The 12,372-nt window shown below is 42.9% G+C and overlaps 1 protein-coding gene across 4 annotated transcripts in view; it reads right to left on the bottom strand.

Annotated features, from left to right (window-relative positions):
- wdr35 (WD repeat domain 35) overlaps window positions 1-12,372 on the bottom strand; it is a 214,990-nt gene that overhangs the window by 43,636 nt on the left and 158,982 nt on the right. The window lies entirely within an intron of this gene.

The following is a 12,372-nucleotide window of genomic DNA, read 5'->3' as shown; positions in this document are numbered from 1 at the left end:
ACATCATCTGAACCTCAGGAAAATCATTTGAAAGCATAGCATTACTTTTCACCAATGCTGACGACATCCAGCTCTACCTCACCACCACCTCTCTCAACTCCTCAGACAGTGGGAAACAGCGAGAGCGGAGCCGGAGTATAAAGAGACCAGGAAAGAGAGAGAGTTCACTCAGACAGTGGGAAACAGTGAGAGCAGAGCAGAGTATAAAGAGACCGGGAGAGACAGCGTGAGTTCACACAGAGCAGGTAACAGTGAGGGTGGAGTCGGAGTATAAAGAGACCGGGAGAGAGTGAGAGTTCACTCAGAAAGCGGGAAACAGCGAGAACGGAGCCGGAGCATAAAGAGACCAGGAGAGAGAGAGAGAGAGAGTTCACTCAGACACCGCCGGAGGTTTGAAAAATATTCAACAGTGACATCACAGGAAAGCTGCAAGGTGATTGGTTGGTGAGTAACTGCTGTTAGGGAATAACTCTAAATAGCTGGCTTCGTAACTAAAGTAAAGAGAAAAGGTCTACAGTTCTTTTTAATATAGTAGGTAGTGTTTTGTTGGGGGGGAACCAAGGTTCCTAGTGTAAATCTAATTTTTGGATAATTTAAGGGAGTAAAAACAGAGTGAAAAAAAAACAAAGAGTGATTTCACAGGAAAACGGTAAGTTTATTGGTTGGTAAATAACTGCTAATTTGAATTAAAAACAAGAAATGCTGGAAATACTCAGCAGGTCTGGCAGCATCTGTGGAGAGAGAAGCAGAGTTAATGTTTCAGGTCAGTGATCCTTCTTCAAAACTAGCAAATATTAGAAATGTAAAAAGTTAAAAGGAAGTAAAGCGGGGGCGGGGCAAGAGATAACAAAGGAGGTGTAAATAGGACAAGGTCACAGAACAGCTGATCAGAAGGTCGTGCAGCAAAGGCACACAATATGTTAATGGTGTTGAAAGACAAAGCATTAGTACAGATAGGGTGTTAATGGACTGAAAATGGGCGGCACAGTGGCTAGCACCGCAGCTTCACAGCTCCAGCGACCCGGGTTCAATTCTGGGTACTGCCTGTGCGGAGTTTGCAAGTTCTCCCTGTGACCGCGTTATAAATTGCCCCTAGTATAGGTAGGTGGTAGGGGAATTGAGGGAAGATGGGATTAATGTAGGATTAGTATAAATGGGCGGTTGATGGTTGGCATAGACTCGGTGGGCCGAAGGGCCTGTTGCTATTTTTTACTTATTTAGAGATACAACACTGAAACAGGTCCTTCGGCCCACCAAGTCTGTGCCGACCATCAGCCACCCATTTATACTAATCCTACACTAATTCCATATTCCTACCACATCCCCACCTGTCCCTATATTTCCCTACCACCTACCTATACTAGGGGCAATTGCTAATGGCCAATTTACCTATCAACCTGCAAGTTTTTGGCATGTGGGAGGAAACCGGAGCACCCGGAGGAAACCCACGCAGACACAGGGAGAACTTGCAAACTCCACACAGGCAGTACCCAGAATTGAACCCGGGTCGCTGAAGCTGTGAGGCTGCGGTGCTAACCACTGCGCCACTGTGCCGCCCCTTAGTTTGTTCAGTTTGCTTACCCACTGGTTTTTTTCATGTTTGTACTTGCGGCTGTTCAATTTTCAGTCCATTAACACCCTATCTGTACTAATGTCTTTCAACACATCGTTAACATATTGTTTGCCTTTGCTCCATGACCTTCTGGTTAGCTATTCTGTAACCTTGTCCTTTTTACACCTTCTCCTTTGTTATTTCTTGCCCCACCCCGCTTTCCTTGCTTATAACCTTTTACATTTCTAATATTTGCTAGTTCTGAAGAAGGGTCACTGACCTGAAATGTTAACTCTGCTTCTCTCTCCACAGATGCTGCCAGACCTGCTGAGTATTTCCAGCATTTCTTGTTTTTATTTCAGATTTCCAGCATTTGTAGTATTTTGCTTTTATTTTAGTGCTAATTTGAATTACCTATTCTAAGTTGATTTCAGATTAAAGGTGAATAGGAAAAATATTTTACAGATTAAAAATTAAAGACCAGTTGGAAATTTAAAAAACAAATTAAAATCTAATGAAATAAAATAGAGATGCAGGGCCAGGAGATGTGTTGTACCTGCATGATGTGAGAGCTGGTGGACCCCATTGTGGTTCCTAGTGAGCACATCTGTAGCAAGTGTTAGCTGCTCAAGGAACTCCAGCTCAGAGTTGATGAGCTGGAGTCTGAGCTTCGGACACTGTGATACATCAGGGAGGGGGAGAGTTACCTGGACACTGTGTTTCAGGAGGCAGTCACATCCCTTAGATTAACTACCGTGAATTCAGCCAGTGGTCAGGGACAGGAGGGTGTGACTATGAGTGAGGCAGGTAAAGGGATCCAGGAGGTAGTGCTGCAGGAGCCTCAGCCCTTATCCTTGTCCAAAAGGTTTGAGATTCTTGCTCCCTGTGTGGATGAGAGCAGAGACTATAGGGACGATGAGCAAACTGACGACAGCACCATGATACAGGGAGCCATTCAAGTGGGGGGAGAAAAGAGAAATGTAGTCGTAATCGGGGATAGTATAGTTAGGGCATAGACACTGTTCTCTGTGGCCAGGATTGAGAGTCCCGAAGGCTCTGTTGCCTACCTGGTGCCAGGGTTCGGGATATCTCATCTGGGCTACAGAGGAACTTGGAGTGGGAGGGGAAAGACCCAGTTCCCGTGGTCCACGTAGGTACCAACGATATAGGTAGAACGAGGATAGAGGTTCTGCTGAGGGAATATGAGCAGCTAGGGGCTAAATTAAAAAGCAGAACCAAAAAGGTAATAATCTCCGGATTACTACCTGAGCCACGAGCAAATTGGCAAAGGGTCAATAAGATTAAAGAGGTAAATGCGTGGCTCAAAGATTGATGTGGGAGAAATGGGTTCGAATTTGTGGGACATTGGCACCAGTACTAGGGAAGGAAGGAGGTGTTCCAATGGGACGGGCTCTACCTGAATCATGCTGGGACCAGAGTCCTGGTGAATCGTATAACTAGGGCTGTAGATAGGGCTTTAAACTAAATAGTGGGGGTGAGGGTTCAGTTGCATGGAAAAACAGGAAGTTAAAGGAGAAGGTAGGAGTGCAGGTTAGTGGTGAGGCTGATTGTTACCAAACTGCAAGAAGTATACTGGTTAAACCAGAAGAGAGAAATAATAAACAGGCGAATAAAGCATCAGTGCTGAGGGACAGGTTAGGGGGTATAGCCCAAATAAGAGCTCTATATACAAATGCACAGAGTGTAAGAAATAAACTAGATGAACTGCAGGCGCAAATTCAAATGGAAAATTATGATGTGGTGGCCATTGCGGAGATGTGGCTGCAGGGTGATCAGGACTGGGAACTAAATATACCTGGTTATAAAGTTTACAGGAGGGACAGGGAAAATGGCAGAGGGGGTGGAGTAGCCTTACTGATTAGAAATAATATCACCTCATTGGTGAGGGAGGATATAATGAGGGGAAAGCATCCAGTGGAGACCTTATGGGTGGAATTGAGGAACAGAAAATGATCTAAAACTGTAATGGGTGTTGTGTATAGACCCCCTGGTAGCAGTTCTGAGGTGTTAGATTGTATAAATGTACAAATTAGGCAAGTGTGTAACAAAGGCAGAGCAGTATTAATGGGGGATTTTAACTTACACATCGATTGGGAGAGGCAGACTAGCACCTGTCAGAAAGGTAGTGAATTTCTGGAATGTGTTCGGGATAGTTTCCTAGGTGCAACAAGGGGACAGGCAATATTAGATTTAGTCATGAGTAATGAGCCAAATTTAATTAGTAGCCTAACTGTGCGTGAACATTTATCAAATAGTGATCACAACATGATCGAATTCAAGGTAGCGTTTGAAAGTGAAAAGCACGAATCAGCTACTAGAATTTTAGACTTGGGTAAGGCTGACTTTACAGGGATGAGACAGAGACTGTCCACGGTAAACTGGGTAGATCTGTTAATGGGTCAAACGATTGAAGAACAGTGGAGAATATTTAAATAAACATTTAACGAAATAAAGAGCGAGTATATACCCGAGAGGAAAAAGCTCCACTTCACAGAAAAAACAGCCATTGACAACTAAAGAGATTAGGGATAGCATAAAACAAAAAGAAATGGCTTACAAAAATGCAAAACACAGCACAGATCCGGCCGAATGGGATCGATACAAAGACCAGCAAAGGGTCACAAAGCAGCTCATAAGAGTTACTAAAACAGATTATGAAAGGAAACTGGCAAGGGACATCAAAATCAATAAGAAGAAATTTTATAGTTACATAAAGGGAAAGCGGGTGGTCAAGAGCAATGTAGGCCCACTTAAAGCTGAAAATGGAGATATTGTCATTGATAATGGGGAAATGGCAGATATGTTGAACAATTACTTTGCCTCAGTATTTACAGTTGAAAAGGAGGATAACTTGCCGGAAGTTCTGAAAAAATTAATAGCCGATTAACATAAGTAAAACATCAGTAAAACATCAGTAACAAGGAAACTAATGGAACTAAAGAGTGAGAAATCCCCAGGACCTGACGGTTTCCAACCGAGGGTGGAAGTAGGGGAGCACATTGTAGATGCCCTAACTATAGTCTTTCAGAGTTCCCTAGATTGAGGAGTGGTCCCTCTGGATTGGAAAGTTGCACGTCACTCACTTTTTAAGAAGGGTGAAAGGGGGAAACCAAGGAAATTACAGACCAGTTAGCCTGACATTTGTGGTGGGGAAGTTGCTAGAGTCTATAATCAAGGATAGGGTGACTGAACACCTCGAAATTTTTCAGTTAATCAGGGACAGCCAGCATGGATTCATGAGGGGAAGGTCATGCCTGACAAATCTCATTGAAATTTTTGAAGAGGTGACTAAGGTAGTGGACAGGGGAGTATCTATGGATGTTATTTATATGGACTTCCAGAAGGCATTTGATAAAGTCCCACATAAGAGACTGTTAACTAAGGTAGAAGCCCATGGAGTTGAGGGCAAATTATTGACATGGTTAGAAAGTTGGTTGAGTGGTAGGCGACAGAGAGTGGGGATAATGGGTAAGTACTCCGATTGGCAGGATGTAACTAGTGGTGTCCCAAAGGAATCTGTGTTGGGGCCTCAATTATTCACATTATTCATTAGCGACTTGGATGATGGCATAGTAAGTCATATATCCAAATTTGCTGATGATACAAAGGTAGGTGGCATTGTAGACAGTCTAGACAATAGCATAAAATTGCAGAGATATTGACAGACTAGGTGAGTGGGCAAAACTGTGGCACATGGATTTCAATGCGGGCAAGTGTGAGGTTATCCATTTTGGACCAAAAAAGGATAGAGCAGGGTACTTTCTAAATGGGACGAGGTTAAGTACAGTGGATGTCCAAAGAGACTTGGGCGTTCAGGTGCATAGATCTTTAAATTCCACGAGCAAGTGCAGAAAATAATCAAAAAGGCTAATGGAATGCTAGCCTTTATATCTAGAGGAGTGGAGTATAAAGACACAGAGGTTATGCTGTAGCTATGTAAAACCCTGGTTAGACCCCACTTGGAGTACTGTGAGCAGTTCTGGGGACCACACCTTAGGAAGGATATACTGGCCTTGGAGGGAGTGCAACGTATGTTTAGAAGAATGATACCTGGACTACAAGGGTTCAGTTACGAGGAGAGATTACACAAATTAGGTCTGTTTTCACTAGAATTTAGAAGGTTAAGGGGTGATCTGATCGAAGTCTTCAAGATATTAACAGGAAAAGACCGGCTAGATAAAGATAAACTATTTCCACTGGTTGGAGATTCTAAAACTAGGGGGAATAGTCTAAAAATTAGGACTAGACCATTCAGGAGAGATGTTAGGAAGCACTAAACTTCTTCATGCAAAGGGTGGTAGAGGTTTGGAATTCTCTCCCACAAACAGCAGTTGAAGCTAGAACAGTTGTTAATTTTAAATTTGAGATAGACTTTTGTTAAGCAAAGATATTAAGGGATATGGGCCAAAGGCAGGTATATGGAGTTAGGCCGCGGATCAACCATGATATCATTGAATGGCGGGACAGGCTCAAGGGGCTGAATGGCCTACTCCTGTTCCTATCTTCCTATGTTCCTCCACTGATGCTAAATTATCAGAATACTCATCCAACATCTAGAACTGGATGAGCAGAAATTTCCTCCGATAAAATATTGGGAACACAGAAGCCATTTTTTCAGGCTCCGTTCCCTAGTACCGACTTCATCCCTCTGGATGGCAACTGTTAAAGACTAAACCAGACTGTTCACAACAATGATGTCATATTTGACTCTGAAATGAGTTTCCAATTACATCATAAAACCACTATCACTAAGATCGCCTGTTTCCAACTCCATAACATCGCTCGACTTAACCCCTGTCTCAGCTCATCCGCTGCTGAAACCCTCATTCATGCTTTTATTACCTCCTGACTTGACTATTTCAACAAATGCCCTCATCTTACCCTACGTAAACTTGAGGTCATCCAAATCTCTGCTGCCTAACTTGCACTAAATCTCATTTACCTACCAGTCCTGTGCTCGCTGACCTACACTGGCTCCCGGTCAAACAATTTAAAAATTCTCATCCTCGTTTACAGTTTCCTCCAAGGCGTTGCCCATTCCTATCACTGCAATCCCCTCCAGCCACACAACCCTCTGAGATATCAGTGCTCATCTAATTCTGGCCTCTTGATCATCCCTGATTTTAATTGCTCCATTGGTGGCTGTGCCTACTACCGACCTCTTTGACCAAGTTTTTGGTCATCTGACATAATATCTCCTTCTGTGGTTCAGTGTAGTATTTTGTTTTTACATGCTCCTGTGAAGCACCTTGGAACGTTTTTACTATGTTAAAAGTGTTATATAAATATAAGTTGCCGTTGCGTAGTGGAGTGTGATGAGGAAGATAGTAATTTACTTCAAGAGGACATGGACAGGCTGCTGGAATGGGTGGACACATGGCAAATGAAATTCAAAGTAGAAAAGTGTGAGGAGGTACATTTTTGGTAGCAAGAATGAGGAATGACAATACAGGGTAAATGTTACAATTTTAAAGGATGTGCAAGAACAGTCAGTCCTGAGGGATGGAGGGATATTGTGCACAAATCTTTGAAGGTGACTGGATACGTTAACAAAGCAGTTAATAAAATATTAGGGAGTCTGGACTTTATAAATAGAGGCATGGAGTACTAAAACAAGGAAGTTACACTAAACCTATATAAAACTAGTTCAGGCTCAACTGGAGTATGGTGTCCAATTCTAGGCACTATACGTTAGAAGGCTTTGGAGAGAGTACAGAAGAGATTTACTAGCATGGTTCCAGGGATGAGGGATTTAGTTATATGGATAGACTGGAGAAGCTTGGGTGTTCTCCTTAAAGCAGAGAAGGTGAAGAGAGATTTGATGGAAGCATTTAAAATCATAAAGAGTTTAGAGTAAATAATGCAAAACTATTTTCAATGGCTGAAGGGTCTGTAACCAAGGAGCACAGATTTAAGGTGATTAGAGAAAGAACCAGAGGCAACATGAGGAAAAAACTTTTTACACAAGTGTTTAGGATTTGGAACGCACTGCCTGAAAGGGTAGTAGAAACAGCTTCAATAGTAGCTTTTAAAAGTGAATTAGATAAATACTTAAAGAAGAAAAAAACTGCATGGAACTGAGAAAAGAGAATGGGAGTGGGACTAAATGGATTGCTCTTCCAAACAGCCAGCGCAGACGTGATGGGCTTAAAGGCCTCCCTCTGTGCTGAACGATTCTATGATTCTATGAACTGTAGTGGGTTCAGTGGCCACATCAACAGCAGCAAGGGTAGTTGCAAAGATGGCACGGTAGGATTGGAGGCGAAGTATGATGGGTCAGAAAGTGACTGGGATTGTGAATCGGGTTTGGTCTGTGATTATGGCAGCAGATTGTACTGATTGATTGTTAGATGTAATATTGCTCGTGCTGGTCGTGAAATTGTTGAAACATCAACGTTCCTGGTTACAGGGTTTTCAGATGCAATAGGGAGGGGAATAAGAAAGGAGGGGGAGTGACAATTTTGGTCAAGGAAACTATTACAGCTGTGAGGAGGGATGACATGTTGGAAGGTTCATCAAATGAGGCCATATGGATTGTGCTAAGGAACAGGAAAGGAGCAATCATACTGCTGGGAGTGTACTATAGACCCCCAAATAGTCAGAGGCAGATAGAAAAGCAGATATGTAGGCAAATCTCTGAGAAGTGCAAGAACGATAGGGCAGTAATAGTAGGTGATTTTAATTACCCCAAATATTAACTGGGATAGTTTTAGTGTGAAAGGAATTGAGGGAGCAGAATTCTTGAGATGCATTCAGGAGAACCTTTTTGCCTAGTATGTAGCAAGTCCAGCAAGAGAGGGTGCAGTTTTAGACTTAGTTTTAGGAAATTAAGATGGGCAGGTGGAAGGGGTGGCAGTAGGAGATTTTGACGGTGGTGATCATAATTCAGTCAGTTTTAACATAATTATGGAAAAGGACAGGGATAGAACAGGAGTTAGAGTTCTCAATTGGGGCAAGGCCAATTTTACTAAACTGAGGAGTGATTTAGCAAGAGTGGACTGGAAACAGCTACTTGAAAGGTAAATCAGTGTTGGAACAGTGGGAGGCATTCAAATAGGAGAGTCAAGGGGTTCAGGGTAAACATGTTCCCACAAAGTTAAAGGGTGAGGCGGCCAAATCTAGAGCTCCATGGATGTCCATGAGCCTACAGGATAAGATAACAGAGAAAAGGAAAGCTCATATCTGACACAGTGGCGCAGCAGTTAGCACCGCAGCCTCACAGCTCCAGCGACCCGGGTTCGGTTCTGGGTACTGCCTGTGTGAAGTTTGCAAGTTCTTCCTGTGACCGTGTGGGTTTCCACCGGGTGCTCCAGTTTCCTCCCACAGCCAAAGACTTGCAGGTTGATAGGTAAATTGGCCATGGTAAAATGCTCCTAGTGTAGGTAGGTGGTAGGAGAATGGTGGGTTTTTGGTAGGGAATATGGGATTAATGTAGGATTAGTATAAATGGGTGGTTGTTGGTCAGCACAGACTCAGTGGACCGAAGGGCCTGTTTCAGTGCTGTATCTCTCTAATCTAATTCTGACACCGAGAACTCAATACTACAAAAAGCCGAGAGGAGTATAGAAAGTGGAGGGGTGAAATCAAAAAGAAAATTAGGAAAGCAAAGAGAGGGCATGAAAGAATATTGGCAGGCAAAATCAAGGTGAACCCAAATATGTTTTATCGATACATTAAGAGAAAGAGGATAACCTATGTGTTGATGCGGAAGATATTTGTATGGTTCTTAATGAATACTTTGTGTCTGTCTTCACAAAAGAGGGGGACGATGCAGATATTGAAGTTAAGGAGGATGAGTGCGATGTATTGGATGTGATAAACATAGGGAGAGAGGAAGTATTAATGGGATTAGCATCATTGAAAGTTGATAAATCATCAGGGCCAGATGAAATGTATCCTCTATTAAAAGAAGCAAGAGAGGATATGGCAGAAGGTCTGACCATCATTTTCCAGTCCTTACAGGATCCAGGTGTGGTGCCGGGGATTGGAGAATTGCTAATGTTGTACCTCTGTTTAAAAAGAGAGCGAGGGATAGATCGAATAATTACAGGCCAGTCAGTCTAACCTCAGTAGTGGGCAAATTATTGGAATCTATTCTGAGAGAAGGATAAACTGTCACTTCGAAAGGCACAGGTTAATCAAGGATAGTCAGGATGCATTTGTTAAGGGAAAATCTTGCTTGACCAACCTGATCGAATTTTTTGAAGAAGTATCAAGGAAGATCGATGAGGGTGGTGTAGTTGATGTGGTCTACATGGATTTTAGCAAGGCCTTTGACAAGGTCCCCCAAGGCAGACTGGTTAAAAAAATAAAATCCCATGGGATTCAGGGAAATGCAGCAAGGTGGATACAAAATTGGCTCAGTGGCAGAAAACAAAGGGTAATTGTTGATGTAAAAACAGGAAATGCTGTAAATACTCAGCAGATCTGACAGCATATGTGGAGAGAGGAGCAGAGTTAACGTTTCAGGTCAAAGAGTCATAGAGAGATACAACACTGAAACAGGCCCTTTGGCTCACCGAGTCTGTGCCGACCATCAACCACCCATTTATACTAACCCTACATTAATCCCATATTCCCTACCACATCCCCAGCTTCCCTCAATTCTCCTACCATCGACCTATACTAGGGGCAATTTACAATGGCCCATTTACCTATTAACCTGCAAGTCTTTGGCTGTGGGAGGAAACCGGAGCACCCGGCAAAAATCCACACAGTCACAGGGAGAACTCGCAAACTCCGCACAGGCAGTACCCAGAACTGAACCCGGGTCGCTGGAGCTGTGAGGCTTCATCAGAACTCAATTGTTGACGGCTGTTTTAGCGACTGGAGGACTTTTTCCAGTGGCGTTCTGCAGGGTTCAGTTCTGGGACCCCTGCTTTTTGTAGTGTATAATAACAATTTGGACGTAACGTAGGGGGCATGATCAAAAAGTTTGCGGACGACACAAAGATTGGCCGTGTGGTTGACAGCGAGGATGATATCTGTAGGCTGCAGGAAGATATTGATGGTCTGGTCAGATGGGCAGAAAAGTGGCAAATGGAATTCAACCCAGAGAAGTGTGAGGTGATGTATTTGGGGAGCTCAAAAGAAGCAAAGGAATACACGATTAATGGGAAAATACTGAGAAGTGTAGAGGAAGTAAGGGACCTTTGAGTGAATGTCCACAGATCCCTGAAGGTAGCAGGACAGGTCGATAAGGTGGTTAAGAAGGCATATGGAATCCTTTCCTTTATTAGCCGAGGTATACAATACAAGAGCAGGGAGGTTATGCTGGAACTTTATAACTCATTTGTTAGGCCACAACTTGTGTACCGTGTCCAGTTCTGGTCACCTCATTACAGAAAGGATGTAACTGCACTAGAGAGGGTACAGAGGAGATTTACGAGGACGTTGCCAGGACTGGAAAAATGCAGCTCTGAGGAAAGATTGGAAAGGCTCGGGTTGTTCTCCTTAAAACAGAGGAGGCTGAGGGGAGATCTGACCGAAATGTACAAAATTTTGAAGGACCTGGATAGAGTGGAGGTGAAGGGTCTAATCACCTTAGCAGAGAGGTCAGTGACGAGGGGGCATAGATTTAAAGTGATTGGTAGAAAAATTAGAGGGGAGATGAGGAAAACCCTTTTCACCCAGTGAGTGGTGATGGTCTGGAACTCACTGCCTGAAAGGGTAGTTGAGGCAGGGACCCTCAACTCATTCAAAAGGAGTCTGGATATGCACCTCAAGTGCCGTATACTGCAGGGCTACGGATCAAATGCTGGAAGGTGGGATTAGAATAGGTGGATCGTTTTTCAGCTGGCACAGACACAATGGGCCAAGTGGCCTCTTTCTGTGCCTTAAACTTTCTATGATTTCTATGATTCTATCTTGTAAACTGTTAAATAGAATAGTTTGTGTTTCATGTGTAAAATAAACATGGGGGGATGTCACTTCTGGAAGAATCATTTGCTCGTTTACACAGTGGAGAGTGGAGATTCTAAATTAGTTTAACATTTTAAATTAAAAGTTGCTTAAGTGCAAGAAGTTAGCGTGTGTATATATACACATATAATAGTGTAAGTGAGAGACAGATAGAGATATAGATACATACAATAAAATACATACAATGTTACACAACCCATCACCATCTGCGCTAACTAACTGACAAAACAAAACACCAAACACTGGCTCTGTGCTTTTTTGCACACCTGTGTGCATAAAATGATTCCTGATTGATGCAGTTAGATAAATGAAGGTGCTGCCTTCTTACATATCTCTCCAGAACACCAACAAAACAGATAAACTAGTCATTATTTCTCTGTTCTTGGAGGGACATGGCTGTATACTAATTATCTGCCATATTTGCCTACAAGACAGCAAATTCAGAAGTAAGTGTTTGGCTGTGAAGTGCTATGGAACATTTTGAGGATGTGAAATGTGCTAAGTAATGCAAGTTCTTTCTTCTTGTAGGGTATGCAGTTTAATCTTACTGGCGTCAAAAGAAAATTAGAAATGTAGACAACTTTTGCTTTCATTAAGAACTATAGGACGTATTATCTGCAGGGGTGATGGGAAGTTACAGTAGATCTAGGAAAATAACTGGACAAATATTTGTTCGGAAAGGGGATACAGAGAAGTTAGCTCCAGAAACACAATATGGAAACAGAAAGGTGCTTTGGAAGAGTAGTTATATGGGCCAATGGTCTTCTGCTGCCGAAAACATTACTAGCCCTGAAATTGCAAGGGGGTTCTGCCAGTCTCTATTATACCTCCATTGGCAGAACCCCAGAGCAATGGCTGATTTTGCTGTTTCTCTGGAG

The sequence above is a fragment of the Heterodontus francisci genome, chromosome 3, assembly GCF_036365525.1.
Source record: "Heterodontus francisci isolate sHetFra1 chromosome 3, sHetFra1.hap1, whole genome shotgun sequence".
Lineage (NCBI taxonomy): Eukaryota > Metazoa > Chordata > Chondrichthyes > Heterodontiformes > Heterodontidae > Heterodontus > Heterodontus francisci.
The sequence above is the reverse complement of the archived record's forward strand: the minus strand, read 5'-3'. Positions and strand labels throughout refer to the sequence as shown.